The sequence below is a fragment of the Octopus bimaculoides genome, chromosome 2, assembly GCF_046866305.1.
Source record: "Octopus bimaculoides isolate indiv1 chromosome 2, ASM4686630v1, whole genome shotgun sequence".
NCBI lineage: Eukaryota > Metazoa > Mollusca > Cephalopoda > Octopoda > Octopodidae > Octopus > Octopus bimaculoides.
The window spans coordinates 62,650,742-62,671,889 of record NC_142929.1 but is presented as its reverse complement, the minus strand read 5'-3'; the positions used below and the strand labels follow the sequence as shown (position 1 = coordinate 62,671,889).

The 21,148-nt window shown below is 35.4% G+C and overlaps 1 long non-coding RNA gene across 2 annotated transcripts in view; it reads left to right on the top strand.

Moving 5' to 3' along the window:
* LOC128251058 (uncharacterized) overlaps positions 1 to 18,740 on the top strand; it is a 53,215-nt gene extending 34,475 nt beyond the window's left edge. The window contains exons 3-4 of one of the 2 annotated variants that reach the window (XR_008266950.2): positions 18,334 to 18,426; positions 18,503 to 18,740. This is a non-coding gene — a long non-coding RNA (uncharacterized LOC128251058). Of the gene's footprint in view, positions 1 to 18,333; positions 18,427 to 18,482 lie in introns of both variants that reach the window. The other variant, XR_008266949.2, reaches the window with a different exon arrangement.
* Positions 18,741 to 21,148: the final 2,408 nt, after the last annotated feature.

Below are 21,148 nucleotides of genomic sequence, written 5' to 3'. Positions count from 1 at the left end.
ATGGCTGAGACTCCAGGGATAATCTCACCGGCATAGTTATTGGTTGCATTACTTTCAAAATATATTCTTGTTATCCATGAAATGTCTCATATTGGAGGACGATTGCAGCATGCTTATATGTATACAGCTCAAACATTCCCGGGGGAGTACTCTTGTCTTATATTTCTAAATTTGTAGCACAGAGGACGGAACCACTGGTGTTCTGAGTCTTCACAAAATTATGCGGTAAATTCGCACAAATAAATGAATAAAGCAAAATCAGAGTAAGGTGAATGGGAAGCCAACTAAAGGCCCGTGGTAAATGGGTAGAAATTGCAATATATTTTTCGAACAGACCTATCACTAACACCTAAGATCCGAACGCGCCGCTTGTTAACCCACCCAACGGACGATGCGGTGTCTGTTCCTTTGGACCCCTTTCATGTTGCAGTTTTCGGTGGTCTTATTCATATCAGGCACCAAGCTGATATTTGCATTTGACCCAGGAATTACGCACGCACACACACACACACACACACACACACGTAATCACTCATACATATATGTAAATACCTCGTGGTTTCAGGTTCAATCCAAAGACCGTGTAATTGAGATGTGCTCATAGCTTTCATAGAATTCATGAGGACGCTAAGAGGGATGTCATTAACATCCTTACAAAGTTACAAGCCGATGGCTGCAGGAGAAACATATACAGAGAAATGGTTTTAGAGTGTCAACTTTCTGGAGAGAAATGAGTAGCTGTAGTGGTTATGGTTAGGCCTAAAGAGGAGCACAGTATGGATGGCAAGATGAGGAGAAATGTATGAGCGAGTGAGTCTGTGTGGTGGTGACACGAGACCAATCAGACTGGATGGATAAAAAGTGAAAGTAGTATGGGTAAAAAGGAAAGGTAGAAAGAGGATATACAAAAGGTTGGAGTTTGTTGGTGAGCATTTTTATGCTAAACGGTTAAGTGGCCTCTCTTTGGATACTGTCTAGGTTTATATATGCAAAACTTCTTCATTCCAGATAAAAGAACAGCACTTTTTTGTGACTCTCACTTGAGAATTGTTGAGAGTTAGTGATATGGTTAGCAGATGAAGTTCTTTTCTTGTATTTTCTAACTGAAGAGAAAAGTCAGTTTTTCGTGATGCAGTTTTGGTTATTGAGGATGTGCGTTCAGTATCTGAAACATATACTTCTCTTGAGATATTCTTAATTATCCTTGTTGGCTTAAACCTGTTCGGCTTGATTCAGTTTAATTGCACAACCTAAGCAATGTAACATGATCCAACAGAAGAGCGCATGCACAATCATCGATCTAAAAAAAATAGCATTATCCAAAACAAATTCATCTGCAGCTCTAAATCCAATCAATGTAAAAAGATCGAAAAAAGGCAACTACTAAATGATCTCTCAAACTGATCGGGGTAACATGGTCTAACTAATGTGTTACATTATAATCACTCAGCTTGGTCAATCTAGTAGCAAAATTTTCATTTGACAAATTCCAAACTGTTCTTAAAATAGTGACTTCTTGCTGCAAACACTGTAGTATATATCTATAGGCTCTTACCCAACACTGTATAGACAGATGTAAGCTCTGTCTTTTCAGCATCTTCATGAGTAGATTGTGTGTGTGCGCGTGCGCCTGCATATAGGCAACAAGTACAGTCGTCAATAAAGTGACGGAGGATGCTAATGAGCACCAGCATTACTAGAAATAAAAGTAAAAAAACAACTCTTCGCCACGTGAGAGCACTTTTCTAGCGGCTGACAAGGGAGACAAGCTCCATACGACAAGCGAGGTGGAGTCATAACAGCGCTGATTTCAGATTTAATCAATCTTCATCAGTGGCCCATTACTACATCGCCGAGGGTTAAAGAACCTAACTCACCTTGTCTGTCTTATAGAGAACACCATAGGAAACATCGACTGACTTCGAAAATGGTGAAGTGAGAATCATAAATTATTAAGGTGGCTATTTGCAATTTAGAACCGATAGGCAACAACTACAGTCTTCACTTTAGTGACGACTGTAGTTGTTGCCTATCGGTTGAGAATAGCCACCTGGCTGTGTGGTAAGTAGCTTGCTTACCAACCACATGGTTCTGGGTTCAGTCCCACTGCGTGGCATCTTGGGCAAGTGTCTTCTACTATAGCTTCGGGCCGACTAAAGCCTTGTGAGTGGATTTGGTAGACGGAAACTGAAAGAAGCCCGTCGTATATATGTATATATATATTGTGTGTGTTTGTGTGTCTGTGTTTGTCCCCCCAACATCGCTTGACAACCGATGCTGGTGTGTTTACATCCTCGTAACTTAGCGGTTCGGCCAAGGAGACCGATAGAATAAGTACTAGGCTTCCAAAGAACAAGTCCTGGGGTCGATTTGCTCGACTAAAGGCGGTGCTCCAGCATGGCCACAGTCAAAAAACTGAAACAAGCAAAAGAGTAAAAAATTATATATATATTCCTTTATTCTTTTACTTGCTCCAGTCATTTGACTGCGACCAGGCGGCTGGAGCACCGTTTTTAAGGGTTTTAGCCGAATAAATCGACCCCAGACCATTTTTTAAAGCCTAGTACTTATTCTATCTAGTTCTTTTGCCGAAACGCTAAGTTACGGGGACGTAAATGCACACCACCGGTTGTCAAGCAAGCTACTTACCACACATCCACGACTGTGCCTTGTACATATATATATGTATATGTGTGTGTGTGTGTACCATTTATATACATATACATATATATATGTATACCATATATATATATATATATATATATATATATATATATATATATATATATATATATATACATATATATATATATATATATATATATATATATATATATATATATATATATATATATATATATATATACTATATACTATATATATATCTGTATATATATATATATATATATATATATATATATATATATATATATATGTCTAAGTATGTGTGTATGTCTTCGTGTCTGTGTTTGTACCCCCACCACCGCTTGACAACCGGCGTTGGTGTGTTTATGCCGCCATAATTTAACGGTTCGGCAAAAGACACCGATAGAATAAGTAACAGGTTTAAAAAGTAAGTACTAGGGTCGGTCCATTCTTTGCCCCGGTATGGCTGCAATCAAATGATTGGATGGAAACATTGTTAACGCACTGATAGTTCATTAACTAAAGCAGCTTCAAAAAAAGAGTTACGTATGCAAATTAGTTTATTCGTCTGCTTAAGCTCTCGATCATAGTGCGCTTAAGCTTATAAGCAGTGTTCTCTTGAATACTTAAAGAGGGCTCACAATTGCTGATGAAAATATCAATATGGATTCATACTAGCTTAGTTTATTCACGCTTTTCTGTCCACTGAAGATATTATCTATGACGGCAAGATATTTACATCCGTTTATACATGTAGTGTCGGTAAAATGATTATACTTATATTCGATAGAACAATAAAGAAAAGTTAGTGTAGAGTAATACTAAAGTTTGTGGAAACTAGTACTGATCTGTGACGGCAAAAATTAGTTGAGTAAATTTGCAAAATTGAATAATTTATGTAAAGCTTTTTATTATAAACTGGTTGAAACATATAAATGAATAAAAAAAAAACATCAACCAACTACTTTGTTGTTGTTTTTGTTGTTGTTGTTGATTAATCTAAGTGAGCCCTGATCCAGCAGCCCTATGACCATCTCATTTTTATTGAAATATAGGGCGTCATGGACAACGTTATTCAATGTGCCCTACTTCATAAAGACGGTGGGATGTGATTTATGTGTGATTTGTTTGCTATTTCCAGCAAATAAAACAACCATATAGAGTTGCTTACTATTTGACTGGTTTTGTTGGTTGGAGATCATGGAAACATTGACGGCTAAGTAAGGTTACATACTAACAGAAATAAGGACATTTTCATTCGCCAAAAAAACTATTTATTCTCCTTACACACCATTAGCTAAACAATGAAAGACTTTGTAAATCAGTTGTAGTTGAGAAGTAAACTTTGGTCGGTTCATATCGACTTTAGGCAATTATCTTCTACTATTGCCTACTGTCCATCAAAGCCTTGTGAGCGAAATTTAGAAGACAGAAATTGCGTGAACGCTCTTTGGTTGGACCGAGGCTGTTCTATAATGAAGATGTGATCTTGGTTTAATGCCACCAGTTTGGCTTTAAGAGTCATTAGTGCGGTACGTTAAGGCCAAGAAGGTCATAGGCGCTACCTTTTGTCTTCTGATTATATCATTAAAAAAATACAGCTCTGTATCTAATAGTCTGCAATAGACAGAGTGTTGTGCTGCAGAAGTGAGTTTTGTGGAGGTAGGCCTGGGTGGGGTGATCTGAGTCGACAATTTAATTTTAATTTCTTAAGAAAAAAAAAACCGTTCCATTTCTCCGTCACCACTCTCGCTACCACTATCATCTCCCCCCCCCCCCAACATTGCCGCTACAATTATCCTACCACCACAGTTTACCGAGTAAATGAAATTTTATGTCTCCGTAAGTAATCGTTAAACTACAAAATAGGGCACGACGCTTGTCTCTTTGTTTTGTATCTAAATCTGATATCTCTTAATGTGGGACAGACAGACAGAAAGACAGACCAAACAACCCTAAAATCGGTAAGATGCAAACACAAGACAAAGGAAATCAAAAAACAAAAAATGACTAATCTTCTTATTTGTTTTTTTTTTATTTTATTTCTTCACCACCGCCGCTAACAGTATTCTTTTCTTCTCCATGTTACCACCTACATCATCATAATCATCATCATCATCATCATCATCATCACCATCATCATCATCATCATCATCATCATCATCACCATCATCATCATCATCATCACCATCATCACCATCATCATCATCATCATCATCATCATCATCATCATCATCACCATCATCATCATCATCATCACCATCATCATCATCATCATCATCATCATCATCACCACCATCATCATCATCATCATCATCATCATCATCATCACCATCATCATCATCATCACCTACATCATCACCATCATCACCATCATCATCATCATCATCATCATCATCACCATCATCACCATCATCATCATCATCATCATCACCATCATCATCATCATCACCATCATCATCATCATCATCATCACCATCATCATCATCATCACCATCATCATCATCATCATCACTATCATCATCATCATCATCACCATCATCATCATCATCATCATTATCATCACCATCATTATCATTATCAATGTTATCCATTGCCGTATTCATTGCCATTGTTGCTGCTGTTAAGTGATGGCTACGGTGGGGGATGTTGGTGATGGAAGACGTTGTTTTCCGTTGCTTTTGTTCTTGTTGTTGTTGTTGTTGTTGTTGTCGTTCTTGCCGTTGTTGCTCCAATTTTCCATTCCTTATCGCAGCCATTTTACTTCCCTTACATTACTTATGCCCTTGAGAAAGAAACAAATATAATACATCATAATTTTATCGTCACTGTCGTCATCATCATCATCATCATCATCATCATCATTTCATTATCCTCTTCGCGACTACAATAACAACAGCAAGTAGTAGTAGTAGTAGTAGTAGTAGTAGTAGTAGTAGTAGTAGTAGTAGTAGTAGTAGTAGTAGTAGTGCTGGTGGTGGTGGTGGTGGTGGTAGTGCTGGTGCTGGTGGTGGTGGTGGTAGTAGTAGTAGTAGTAGTAGTAGTAGTGGTGGTGGTGGTGGTGGTGGTGATTGTGGTGGTGATGGTGGTAGTAGTAGTAGTAGTAGTAGTAGTAGTAGTAGTAGTAGTAGCAGTAGTAGTAGTAGTAGTAGTAGTAGTAGTAGTAGTAGTAGTAGCAGTAGTAGTAGTATATTGATGATGACGGTGATGATGACGAAGACGAGGATGATGTTTATAATAATGATGATGATGATGATGATGATGATGATGGTGATGGTTTCAAATTTTAGCACAATGCCAGCAGTTTTGTGGGGTGGAATTAGCTGATTAAACCGACTCCAGTATTTAGCTGGTATTTTACTTCAGCGGCCCCTGAGGGATGAGAGGCATATATAAAATTTATCCTCGCCATCATCACCACCTTCGTTGCCGTCGTCGTCGTCATCATCATCATCATCATCATCATCATCATCATCATAGTTGTCGCCAACGTTATTTGAATCAGTATGTTTAAATCCAGCCTCCAAACGTAATTTGCTTCTTTTTATTTATTTATTTATTTATTTATTTTTTGCTTATTATTACTTTTTTTTTTTTTTTTGTTCCCCATTATCCAATTATTGATTACTTGAAATTTGTAATACGTTCTTCTGCTGTTAGTATAGTCAATATTGCATCTTCTTTCTTTTCTTTTCCTTTCTTTTCTTTTTTCTTTTTTTTTTCTTCTTTTTCTCCCCTCCTTCTCATTCTTCATCGCCTTCTCCATTCTTCTTCGGAATCAGCTTATTTACGGTATTGCAGGTGAACACCACAAAATATTACTGTCATTCTCATTGTTTGCTACCGCTGGTTTCTGGTTGTACTATTCTTTTACAGCTGGAATTACTGCTTAGAAGTTGCTGGCTGATTATACCACGCTTCATGAGAGATTTTTCTGAATTTTAATCTTTCTGCCCCCTCTTTGTATGTGTGTGTGAGAGAGAGAGAGGGGACTACATATATCTATGTATATATCTATCTATCGACCTATCAGTTTTGTTATTAGTAGCTGGATATCCGGATTACATTACAACTACTAGTTTCACCATACCATAACTCTTACGGCAGTCTTAGGTAAAATCCATTGTTTTACCTGCTGCTCTTAATTCCTCTATCTATAACTTTATCTGCTTATAACCTACCTGCTTATACTTATATCGATCCATATATTTATCTATCTATCTATCTATCTATTTCCCTCCATATTTATCTCTCCAGCTATGTGCATAACTAGTTACTTACCTATTCATTTATCTTTCTGAATGTCAGTCTATTTTTCAATCTATCTATATTTAACTATGACTTATTCTCTTATTTTCTCCTCTTCGTACTCTTCTCTCCCCCTCCCCTCTCTATTTCTATCTATCTATCTCTCCTATCCGGAAAGTTAACTGTTTAACGATCTTCCCATATCACTATAGCATATGTTCGTCAGTAATGCCATACGACATTTAAAAACTGCCTGCAGTGATCTTATGTTACTTCCCTCATCTTTTCTTCTGTGACAGAACCTGTCAATATCACTATTTTAGTGGAAGCTTCCGTTGATGGCAGAATCTTGCAAAGGAAATATTTTTCTTGGATCAGTCAATTATCCAAAATGTTGGTATCAATACTGCCATTGTAAAGCCATTATTTTGTTATAAAGCTCTGTTTAATATATTTCTTTAAGTTTAGTCTTATATATTTTCGTTCCTCTGCTTACATCGTTGTGTGAAACGCAGGAAATAGAGAGGCCAGGTGTAAAGGTGCGTGATTTGGGAAGCAGTTTTTTTTACCCCGAGTTCAGTTACCGAACAGTTCTGCGGGCCAAACCTTTCCCTATATCAACTGAAAATGTTATTAATTCAGGACTTTCTCAGCCTTGGCATCCACTGAGAAATTTGGGATTTCATTAGTGTTTCTTGCTGTTGTAGACTTTAGCACGTAACTCGTGAGTTTTAATAAAATCAACCGTGGATTGATTGTCAAAATAAGCGAAAATAGAGACAAAGAGTCTGTCTTTGAACATTCGTTTCGGAGTATTTGTAATTTCGGACATAATTGTTCTGCATCACTTACAAATGTGAAGATTGGTCATGCGGTCTTTCTAAGACTTTCAATGGCAACAGGTGCTTTTACCAAGTGAAATAACTCCAACAGCCATGAATGGAGAATAGCACCAAATAACTGTTTATAGTTAAACCATCCTAACACAAGTTTTCTGCAATATATTTTATTTCAAACAGCATAGCTTTATCGAAACTTATTTGGTGTATTCCCATACGTCCTTCTTTCTACCTGTTTGCTCATCAGTTGCTGAATTTCCATTGGTCGTGGAATTTATGTATAATATATATTAAGCAATAAGTTCTTGCTATGTTAGTGTTTTTTGTTCTAGATTACAAGATCTCTTAGCGTTATATCAAGCCAATTTCGTATGTCAATCTTACCTTCCATAGTTTTTTTTTAAATATGCATTTTAGTGACTTTCGGGTGAACGTCAGCATTCTTGTACTAGTATCCAACTATTAGATCTCTCTCTCTGCTTCCTTCTCACAATACAGCTTTTTTACAGCTCAGGTGAAACTTTCAAAATCGGTTGTGTAAATTTTACTGCCGATAGTGATACAGTGCTTCTTTTCATCTGTATTTAATCATTATTCGTCTTGACTGAGAGCCTTTTCTTTTCAGACTTTAGACTAAAATGACTTAAGATATTCCCGTGAAAGGCTCTACATATGGAAATATTTCTTTTCTCTGTCCATCTTTGAGGATTAGAAGCAAGCATATTCTATTACTTGGGGTACATTTAGCTTTGTTACTCTTCAACCATTGTATTTAAATTTTCACTGACTTGGGGATTGAGTTCACGCCTACTAGTTAATTAATCTATTGCAATTTTAAAACCTAATCAATGTTTATATCTTATTCTCCCGTAGGACAATTAGGTAGTAGAGATTGGGAATTTTTAAATTTAAGGATTCTATATAGTGAACATTATTGTGCCCATAGAAATAACAACGAATGAGAACAGTCTACCTCGAATGATTTAGTAGAAAGGTCGGTTCCAATTTTCAAGAACATTACCGAATATGGCAGGCACCTGAAAAGGGCTAGGACGAAACGTTGTGGCTACAGTAACCAAGATTAGAGCCCTAGTCCGATTATATCAATGTAAAATAAGTAGTTCAAGTAGTTTTTCACGGTGACAATTTTTCACTCAAAGTCTTGAATTAGTGTTTTGAAGTTATAAATTTCTCCTCGAGAGTTTGGAGTATAGAAACTACTATGTACATTACAGAATAAACATAGTAACACTGCTAAAGCATTATTAATTTATAAGTAGAATTGCTGTATATTTTAGTTAGCTGATACATAGTTACATTAGTTGTAGTTCTGCTTTGAACTTATTATTTAGCTTACCCCTTATGAAGAAATATAAATATCCAGTTCTATGGCATAGCTGATTGATGTTTTCTTCAATTCTTGTTATCCATCGTTGAAAGATTTAATTACTCTGTGCACTGCACGTATCTCCTAGGTGTTCTTTGTGAGTGATAGCAACACTGCGTAGTACATATATTGATTGTCTGTATTATCACATATTGTTTCTCTCGTCAATAACTTTTAACATATTGATTGTCTAATATGTGTTATCACATTGTCTCTATTATCAATAACTTTTAACATAGACTGGTTAGTGGTTTTCCATTCTCTCATCAAAAAATTATTTGTTGTTTAATTATATCTTAGAAAAATCAGAAAAATCAGAAAATTCGGTCTCAACCTACAATTTAAAGATTTTTCTAAAATATAGCTAAGCATAATAATTTTTGACGAGAATATGCAAAACTACCAAACCATCTCGTATTAAAAATTAATAGCATTCGAGACAATGTAACAATATATAACATAGTTGCATTTACATAGAGTTTTTATATAATTTTCAAATTGTATACACACTACGTTCGTATGTATGACATCAGTTCCATACGGTAAATATGGATGTTGAAAGATCTCTCGCTTTCTCTCTCTCTCTCTCTCTCTCTCTCTCTCTCTCTCTCTCTCTCTCTCTCTCTCTCTCTCTCTCTCTCTCTCTCTCTCTCTCTTTCTCTCTCTTTTTCTATTTCTCTTCTCTTCTGTTTTCTAGTGAAGCTTATGATTGTTTTTGGTGTCCTCATAGTGTCGGTAACATATTAATAAAGCATACTTAAACATATGTTATTCGTGCTGAAATCACCCCTGAGACTTCTACCAGTTAATATTTTAACATCATAAAAGTTAGAATAACAATTGCTACATGTAACAGTTATTTTTACAGCAATGAAAGCTGTCTGTTGTCGAAGTTGTTTATCAGCGAATTGGTTCAAGTTTGGATGAACTTTGTCCCAATAATTCTTTAACGGCTTCATATAGCCGATAGAAGTATTTTCATAGATTTATTGATAACACCGGAGTAAGTACTGAATTAAATGTTAAGACAAATTGAAATACGAAGAATACTTACGCCATCTTAGATAACGCACAGATGTGAAGATTTGGTCGTACTATTGGTGTCGCTGTTGATGTTGTTGTTATCAGTGTCTGCCAAGAAAGAAAAAGTGAAATTCTGCGTGGCGAAATGTAGCTTTTACAGACCAGCCACTATTTCGAAGTTCACTCTTGTACTGATGGCACAACGATACTTTCATATATCGCATATGTTCTCAAATCAAAACACGCCTTCTCAAATAAAAGAACATATTGCATAGCGTAGTACTTGATATTCCATACCCGAGAAAAAAAAAGCAGGTGATCTTGGGTGAAATGTTTGTGATCATATATTACAGGCAGTCCTTAAGGTTCATATCTCCAGTTTATGTCTACTTGTTCTGTGTGTGCATACGGACAATCCATAGTTGCAGTATGGCCGAATGTAATTAAGAAAAAAATACAGCCTTACCACACATACTGTGTCTCACTGATTCTACCTGATAATTTACTGAATGCTCAGCTGCTTACACGTTAATTCAAGAGCAGATAATTCAGTTGATCGAAAGACTGAATTTTCAATGTCGAACGACAGAGATCCATTACAGCTAGTCCTCGAGATACGTAAGTTCGAATTTCGTACCGACCAAACTTTCGAAACCTCGACAATTATGGAAACAGAATGTAGGAATATTGAGGACCACCAGTGCTGCTCAGTCAAGACTAATCTAGGACAAATAAGACTGTCAGCTATTTCTGAATATTCGTTCTTAGTATTTAGTTAATGAATTAAAGATTAAGAATATTGAATTGTGTATAGTCAACATACTTATCGCCAGGAAACAGCCATGAGAGAAGCTATTCTGTCTAAAGAGCATTGAATATTCCAAGCTCTGCTCAATAGAGAAAATCATCAAAAAGCAACAGCTGAAAAGGAATGGCTTCAATTTAAATATATCGCAGGTCAAGGATTCTGCAGGAACACTTTTATGGTAATAAGAAATATTAACAATCAAACAATGGGTTATATCTAAAACGGCAAAAAAATCTTAAATGCCTGCATTATTAAAAGGCTAAATTAAGATAAATAAACATTAAAAGAAAATACTATTAGTCAATGCCCGATATTATATTCTTCATTGCTTTTAGTCAGAAAGACCGACAAATTGGGCTTTAACCTTTACTGAACATTTCAGAGAAAGTGTAGCTTCACCGTAACAGTGAGAATATCTGGAAGGAAAATCAAAATATCTAAATGTTTGTGAAAATTAGTCATTGAGATGGACTGAATAAATATGAAAATCAGTGGTTAATACTTAATAATGTAATTAGTTATATAACAATTTGCTTTTGTGATAACCATGAAGAATTAGTATCCTCAAGAAATAAACGAAAACTGATGACCCACATCTTACAGAATCCTTCCCGCAGCGTAGAATGATGGAAATATGCAAAACTTTTCAAATGAGGTTCATTGGAGTTTAGTAATCAATTGTCAGCTAATATATCTAACAATAGAGACTTGTCATACACAGACTGAATATATTTGAAAAGAAGGGGAAAGACATCCGTAAACGTTTACATGTATACTTGCATATACACATACTGATAGATACACACATTGATAAAGAGTAAAAACGCACAAACAAACACACATACATACATACATACACACATGCATACATACGTACATACATACATACATACATACATACATACATATTTACATACATATATTTATGTATGATTGTTTAGTTGAAATTGTTGGAGCATTACCATGAACGCAATTTTACATTCCACCCCTATTTAGCCTAACGCTGTACAGTGTCTTTATTAATTAATGCACATGCATATTGTCTCTGACTACAGAGAGAATATCGGCTAATAGATATTTATAGTGAACTCAAACTAGGATAGAATTTGCTTGTTCTAATTTGCATAACAACGCAAGTGTTGGCAGCGTGAATTAATTTATTAATAGAAATGCTTCACGGCGTTATGATAAGTAGATGCATATGGTAAATTTATGAGCAAATTAGTTTTGATTAAATAGACATGTCTGTCTTGCTTTATGGTCATAGAGAGGAAAATGTGTTTTAACACCGAATCTACTTTTAACAGCGATTGCTAAAAGCCCTATATACTGAGCGAAAAGTCTAGTTGTTGTTGTCACCTCTGCCTACTATGCTACTTGGCTTTTGCTGTACCCCGGTCAATTGGTGACCCCCTTAACCCCCTATAGATTTCTATTGCATAGTATAGTTTGAACGTATTTCTATTTATGTATTTTCGCAACTGTCTGCCGAACAGTAATGTGAAACTCTGAATAACAGTTTGTGAAGTTATTTTTCGGCTTTAATAAATTGGGTGGAGGAGAGGGTGTGTTGACAGTAGCAACAGATCCCTTTAGCTGTTATTTCTAGCAGTGTAGGTGTTCTATCACCCTCGGTCATATTTAATGGCATTCATTATTTTCCTTTTTGGTGAAATCCTGCTAACTAGCTGCCTCATTTAATTATTAGCATACACATTAGCGATTCGTTAAATCATCCATAAATTTTTATGGAATAAACACATATGCTCGTAGCGTGGCTGTCCGGGAGCTGGCGATCTCTGCCGACCCTCCTGACAATGCTTCGACCTAAAGCTGAAACCGTACTGTAAAGGGATATCACAGTCGCCAGTTTCCGGTCATCTACGGTCGCTTCCCGCATGTTTGTATACAATTATATGTGCGTTGACAGCAGCAACAGAGCCCTTTACCACTTATTTCTAGCAGTATAGGTGTTCTTATATAGTTGTAATAATGAAGTCAAACTAAATAGTATTATAATTTGAAATCATTTAATACGTACGTTTCGGGTTTGCATAATATATAATAAGAAATGCACTCATTGCGTAAACCTTCCTCAGTTAAGGCATTTAAAGTGGTTTGCTATATTTGACTAGAGTCGAATATTCTGGTACTGTGCACCACTTCTAAGTGTAACACGAAGTATGTATGTATGTATGTATGTATGTATGTATGTATGTATGTATGTATGTATGCATGTATGTAGGTATGATTGCATGCATGTATGCATGCATGCATACATACATACATACATACATACAATACATTTGTATATGGCTGTTATATTTGTATATATGTATTTGGTTGTTATTTGTGCTTGAAGAAAACTCAGTTGTCTATAAATATACGTACATTTAAGACAACTCAGTTGTCTATGATGTATAAATAACAAACATATCCATTACTTCACAGAAGATAGTTTCGGACAACAGACCCTTGAGTTATAAGCCCAGCATACATCTACTGTGTCACTCACTAAGTAAATATATAATGCATTATTTTTTTAACGTCCGTTCTGAGCTGCATCACTTATATTACATCATCTGTCAAGCTATTTATGTATTTCTTTGCATTAGACTGTCAAATGCACAAAATGTAGTGACTACACAATACAGGTTCTAGCACTGGGATGTTAATTTACTTACCGAAAGGTGACATCGATACTCAAGTGGTCAAATTTGACAAACCAAGACCTATACGTCTCTTCATTTGCCATTTTCAGATCAGCCAGAAGTAAATCAATCCTATAAATTGTTTCCACAACTTAGCAAACAAGCTTGCTAGTATATTTACTAAAGAAAAGATGCGCTCAACTTTATCTTACATCTGTATTTATTTCAATGCTGTGTAATACGTTTATTAATTAAATAATTTGCGTCAACGACATTTACACTATTATGCAAATTCGATCAAACCAATTTATTCTTATCTGAGTTTGTGTAACAAATAGACATGCTACTATTCATTTTGTCGTATCTTAGGAGGGTCATTACGCCAGTTATGCACATGCACTGATTTAACACCATTTCTTTATTATTAATTGTCAGTTGGTTAGATGAGTAAACAAATACCTAAAGGAATGTTTGAATAATCTTTCGGTTAATCAATCAGTTCTGTTTGTCAAAGTTCTTCCGACTTTCACCGACTTCTTTCGTGACAGGCCCTCTCTACTCCAGGCCAGCTTGGCAAGGACACCTTCGAAATGGAAATGTGTGTGTGTGCGTGTGTGTGTGTGTAATTTTCTACATATTCTTATATATAGGAGTCTGTGAAAATTGTGCAAATATAAGTGTGAAAACATGTGGAAGTTAGGTATAGTTTATGTGTGTATGTAATCTAGTTGAGCTCTCCCTTTAGCTTCAGTGTGAATTCCCATGTTGTTAAGAATTTCCAGAAATCATCCGGAAGTATTTTCTCTCAGGGCAAAAATATTTCAGAACATTTAATCAGCAAAATGTAAAATTTAGATACAGTTGCATGATTAATATCGAAGCAAATAACAGATCTCCATACTACCTAACATATTCTAAATCATGGAAATCCCTTACATACGCAATTATCCAAAAATACCCTTCAAACTCTTGTCAATACAGTAATCCCTCACCATATTGCGGTTCACCTATCGCGGTTCATTATTTAAGCTTACGTCGATTCCTCCGTGGTATTGTTTTGCATTTATAATTAAAAAAATATATGCAAATTATAAAAATAATTTTAAAAGATATACAGTACAGTACTGTTTCTACTTCGCGGATTTTCGCCTATCGCGGGGGATTTTGGAACGTAATACCCGCGATAGTCGAGGTATTACTGTAATAGATAGACAACTGTAATTATCAAAATAAAATTATACCTGTAGGATAATTTATGCAAAGTTGACACCAAGGTACATTGTCAGTTCTATAAAAATCCTCTAGATTATATCGAAATATGTAATAGCTGATTCAAGAGACGGTACTGAAACTGTAAATCCGATTATAGTCAAACAGATATAAGACACATATATAAGCAAAGCATTATCAAATCATATGTAGGACTTGAAAAATCACAACATTGATACATTTAATATCATCTGGTCAATACTACATTTTAGCCACAAATAACACCCCTTTAAATTTCTTTGAATTCTATAATGAAGAAAAATACTTCATCTTCCTAAAACAAGAGACACGTTAAACACAAAATCAGAACTAATTTCTACGTATCGTCAAGAAAACAAATTCATTTTTTTCTTTTTTTTTTTTTTTCAAACTTCAACCGAGCTATTGAGCCAGACTAAACTTAAATATCTGGGGGGAAAAAACATTTATACCATGCGCAAGACAGCCAGAAAGTCAGCAATATGTCAAACTATGCTGATAGGTTCTGACCGAGAGAGGTATCAGTTCAAACAACTAGCTTCGTCTGAGAAATATCACGGATTTTTCATGAAATTCTAAGAAACGGCATGCACTTAGCTAAAACTATAAACGTATGTAACAGTTATATTAATAATGCGTGTGTTTACTTGTGTGTGTGTGTGTGTGTGTGTGTGTGTGTGTGTGTGTGTGTGTGCATATGCTTCTGTGTGTGTGCTTGCATGTGCGTGTGTGTGCTTGTGTGTACATGTGTGTGCATGTGTGTGCTTGCGTGTGTGTGTGTATGCTTCCGTGTGCGTATGTGTGCTTGCGTGTGCATGTGTGTGTACACATTTTTTAACTTGATGTAGTTTCTACTAGTTTCGCCACAATACAAATCTGTCGGTAAAGTTTCATAATCCACTATTTTGTAGTACATTCTTTTATTCTGTAATGCTGGAAAGAAAGTTTTGTAGCCTTTCAAGAGAAAGAAACAGATGCTTCTTCGGTCCTAGTTTATAAATTTGGTCGAGATAATATTTCTCCTCATTTTTAAGAGGAAAACCACATCTATCTGGTAAATTGTTGATCCCTCGTTAGTAAAATCTTTCAGGATAAAGCGCGAAGGTAAACTCAACATCATTTTAACCTCTACACAATTAAAAACACTTTCTAAATAATATTTCAATGATCTAAAAAGATGATAATCGGATAGAGTAAGATTAGGAGAGTGAAGAAGGAGAAGCAAAACATCCATATTTAATGTCATAATCTCTTCCTGCATGATTGAGATATGTGATCTTGCATTATCGAGTAAGAACCCCTTTATGACTGACCAATGAAGGGCGCTTTTCTGAAAATTTTTGTGCAATGCTTCTGTGCATAAACTGCTTCGTGTTGATTTACCACTCCATGATGGACAAAACTCTTCCTATCCCACCAAGCGCAGACACGACATTTTTCGAGTCTAGTCCTGGTTTGGGATTGTATTCTTCTTTTGGGTGCTAACCATTGTCGTTTCCTTGGATACGGTTATAGAGAACTCACTTTTCAGTACTTATGGTGATTCTACCCAGAAAAGGTTTGGGAGCAAGTCTACATGACGAACATGAGGCAACACTTTGATTTAAGTAAGTAGCGGCCCCACTGATCATGTTTAGATGTTTTCCTGATTCATGATGCTGTTTTGTGAGTGAAGTATGACACGAATTGAACTGTTTTGCTAATTCTCGTGCAGTGTGCTTCGGAATATCCTCAACAACGGTCATCAAGAGATCGATATTGACAGGACTTGATCGTCCAACCAGATTGAATAGAATTTCAGGGAAAAAATTTCGTGAGTGAAGCAGACCAAGCTATTATTAGTGTATCTGGAAATTTAAAGCTTAATTTGCATAGACAGAACGAATATTGCAGAAGTGACCCTCTTGAATTCATACAGCATATAGAGTCTGATATGCGTCTGATCCAAACTCATTTTAAAAGGATAGAATTGATTCGAATTCAATCTCTACGGTATATAATAATCTTCAAAGAAAGAAAAAATAGAATGCAAACATTAATGTTTATTGTACCGTAAGTATTAAAAAGTACGCTCAAAGTGATCGTGAAAAAAATGTGACAGGACTTTCTTTCCAGCCTAATAAATGAGAACAAGTCTATATTTTTATTATGCTCAAATTGTCTGGTTTATTTTCTCGACTCGCTGCTACAATTCTGTTATTACTTTGTCTTTTCTATTGCTTCTGTGTAAATGTTTAAGCACCTTTGTGTATATGTTTGTATGTCTATTTAATATTTTAAACTGTTTATTTTATGCTGCATACCTCTGTACGTTAGCGCATTAATTTGATTGGTTTAATATCTACATATGTATGCGCGCGTTTGTGTGTTCGTGTATGCGTGTGCTTGTGTGTGCGTGTGTGTGTGTGTGTGTGCTAATATCGTTATTTAGATAACGTATAAACGTATAAATGGATATTTATATGTCTACTGTAGTTGCGAGCTAGACACAAGAGCATTTATTCAATGAGAAAGACACTCTAACTTTATTACTATACTATTTGAAGAGAAATGAGAATAGAAATGAAAAGGGGATGTGTACTTGATGGGGGATTTCATTTTTCCTTGGTTGGAATTATCGTTAAAATTTCTATGTACCTACTTATAAATCTATTAAAGAAATTAGATTACTCTATCGCTATCACTAATTTGGCGCAAAATACGATTTGCAGAAAGAATAAACAAGGAAAATGAAGAAGAAGAAAAGGAAATGTAGATTCAATTTGGGATTACGTTTTTTCCCTGAGTAGTACGATGATAAATTTTTGAAGTAGATATATGCGCATATGGGAACATGAAGAGATTAAATCTTGATGCCGGTTGAATATTTTGATGTGATATTTCAAGGTAAGTAGGTTTTCCGGGGTTCAAGCGCTACAAAAGGCATTTGATTGCTTATAAGTTAGCGCTTAATTTGCTATGTAGCAGCTTGGTATAGAATATATTATTGTTCAAAAACCATAGATGTGTTGCTGGATTAATAACACAAACATGAGAGGCAGTGAGAACACTTACTATGATAAATTCAAACAGAGCGAAGAACAGATTTATCTCCTTTTGTATTTATATATTTTTGTATTTGACGAAGAAACAGAAAGGTGGATTATGAATCATAACTTGAAGAACCATATTAGGATAAAACGAGTGCAAAGAATGTAACGGTGCAAAGAATGAACATCCAACTAATATCGTACTCCGCAATTTCACTTTGTGTCCTTTTTTTACTTAATATTGTTTTTATTCATAATGTGTGTTTATGTGTAAGCTTGTGTGTGTGTGTGTGTGCGTGTGTGTGTGTGTGCGCGCGAGAGAGAGAGAGAGAGGAAGTTTGTGTGAATAAATGCATGTACACACATGGTTTCATGTGTTTGCATGTATTTGCATGTATAACTCAGTATTTATGTTGGGTATTCCACTCGTATTAATTTGACGTTTATCTATAAGATTTTCGCGAAAAATAAAAAAGAAAATACGTGAGTGAAGAGGACCTGCTGAGGAGAAGAAAGAGAAAAGAAGGAAGAGAACGACTACAGCAAGGTAAGAGAAAAAAAAGAGTTGATAGGATTGTAACTGTTCTATTCTAACTTTTATAGATCATAACATTTTTTTCCAGACTGGCCAGATTGATGCGGCTAATGTTCAGTACGAAGTTTTGTAAGGTCATTGCTTGTAAGAAAAACCGAATTAAAGATTCCAGAGGATTTTAGTTCTGAAAACAAAGCACCAGGCGTGGAGTCTGAAAGATGAACCACTTGAAAATTATTTGTCAGTGTTCTATTACTAGAAAGTGAACTCATCTTCATTTTTTCATTTTATCGATTCTGATATATAAAATGTTTTCATGAATTATATTTATTCAATTATTCGTCTCAAATTGTCTTTTACGTCCAACTATTTCTTGGATATTTCTCTTTCACATTTTGACATTTGTATATAAATTGTTGGAGGAAGTAGCTGTTTTTTTTTTTTTTGTGGGGGTGCTTTTTTTCACTTTATTGGTTGATTCTGTACCCAATAAGCGCTCCAGATACTCAAGCTTGGTGGTATTTCCTGGTCCATCCCCGAGCAATCAGGCCCTTTAATCAAAACTGTCCCGCCATATACACTGATTCGCCGGTACGATCTTTCTGAGGAGGGATTGGCTGCCACTTCAACCAAATCGAGCTATAACGTATAAAGATTCTTTTGTAGGCTTGTATTCAAACTAAACAGATTGAGATTTAATATGAGCTGACTTAACAGAACCAAAACAATGTCCGTAGTAATACTTCTAGTTTATGGGCAGAATCTAATTCTTTCTGTCATTCAATGTGTATCGCTACAAGCATTGTTGTATCACTTGAGACTGGGTCTTTAGATTCATCTACGTCACGTTCCTGGAAAATTAATCTTAATTTTCCACGCATATAGTATTTCATTAATTGTTGCTTAAGTTCTTAGGGGAGTAAAAAATATACTTTTCCTGTAGAAAGATGTGAACTTTACGAAAGAGATGTACTATCTCTATATATAAAAAGGAAGCAAACATTAGTCGATATTAGTAGGTGTTTGCTACTGTGCGTTTTCTCTCCTCATAGTTATATTGACTGAAAGTCTATTCAAATAAACCCCAACAGAATAAGTAGGGTCTCGTTTTCAGGTATTTTGGGGAATTTATCTTCTCTTTGGAAACCTGTGAAACATATTTCAAAAGATCACTTCAACCTTAAGATGCATTTGTCTATTAAATAATATTTGTACTGGTAAAATAAGTTCATTGTGATAACTATCTACGATGGGAAATCTGATTCATAAATAGTTAAATGACTTGATATTAGAAAGAAAGTAAATCAAAGAGGAAGCTATAGTTGATTCAAACTATTGACTAAGAGCAGAAATAAAACATTTGATCTTTAGTTGCACAATAACATTGACAAGTTCCACAAAGTTCTATAAAGACAAAATAATCTTTACTCCTATAGGTGCAAAGCCTGAAATTTGTGGGAAGGGGGTAAGTTGCTCACATTGACCCCAGTACTTGACTGGTATTTAATTGATTGACTTCGAAATGATAAAAGGCAATGTCGACCTCGGCGGAATTTGAACATAAAGACAAGCGAAATACTGCTAAGCATTTTGCCCCGCATGCTAACGATTCTGCCAGATGAAACGAAGAACTTAACATCAAGTGCAAACTTGTATTCAACCCAAAAAGACAATCGATTGCAGTAATTATTCCCAGCTCTAGCAAAACTAGAATATAGGACATGATCGATCGGTAGTTATGTTCATTTGGTAAAATGCTGATATTTAGACATCAAAACTGAGAAGTGGTGCAAAAATGTTCTAAATTCAGTATATAATAAATTATCCGGCTTCAGTAATCTGAAACATTCTTGTCCAGGCTCTCAAGAACTTCAAGGCAAACCGTCCAGATATAACCACCGAAGACAAGAAAGAGAATATTTGCATTCTGATACGTGTCGTGATCCCTCCAAACTGAAGCAACTCTGGAACGAAAACTTGAGACTATCAAAGTATTTGTATCTTGAATTGAAACAAGTTTCATATTGGTATAAAAAGTAAAAGTACTACCAATTATAATTGCGATACTAGGTATGTTAAAGAAAATTATGAACAAATATGTATCAAAACTATGCCAAGGTTTACAACTGTCTAAAAGATAGCCTTATTATTATTATTATTATTATTATTATTATTATTATTATTATTATTATTATTAAGGTGGTGCACTGGCAGAACCGTCGATACACCAGGCAAAATGCTTAGCGGCATTTCGTCCGCTTTTACGCTCTGAGTTCAAATTCTGCCCATGTCAATTTTGCCTTTCACCCTTTCGGAGTTGATAAAATAAGTACAAGGTGAACATTCCTTAGGGATGATGTAACGGACTATCCCCCTCCCCGAAATTGCTGGCCTTATGCCAAAATTTGAAACCATTATTATTGTTCTTCTTCTTACTTTAATTATTACCATTATTACTATCATTATCAAACCTGCGAGTCGGAAGAATAGTTAGTGCATCGCACAAAATGTTTAGCGCCATTTCTTTCGGCTCTTTACATTCTGCGTTCAAATTCCGCCGTGGTCGTCTTTGCCTTTCATCCTTTCGGGAACAATAAAACAAGTACCAGTCAAACACTGGGTTGATGTAAACAACTTTCACTTCCTCTCAAAATTGCTGGACTTGAGCCAAAATTTAAAAGTATCATCATCATTATTATTATTATCATTATTATTATTATTATTATTATTATTA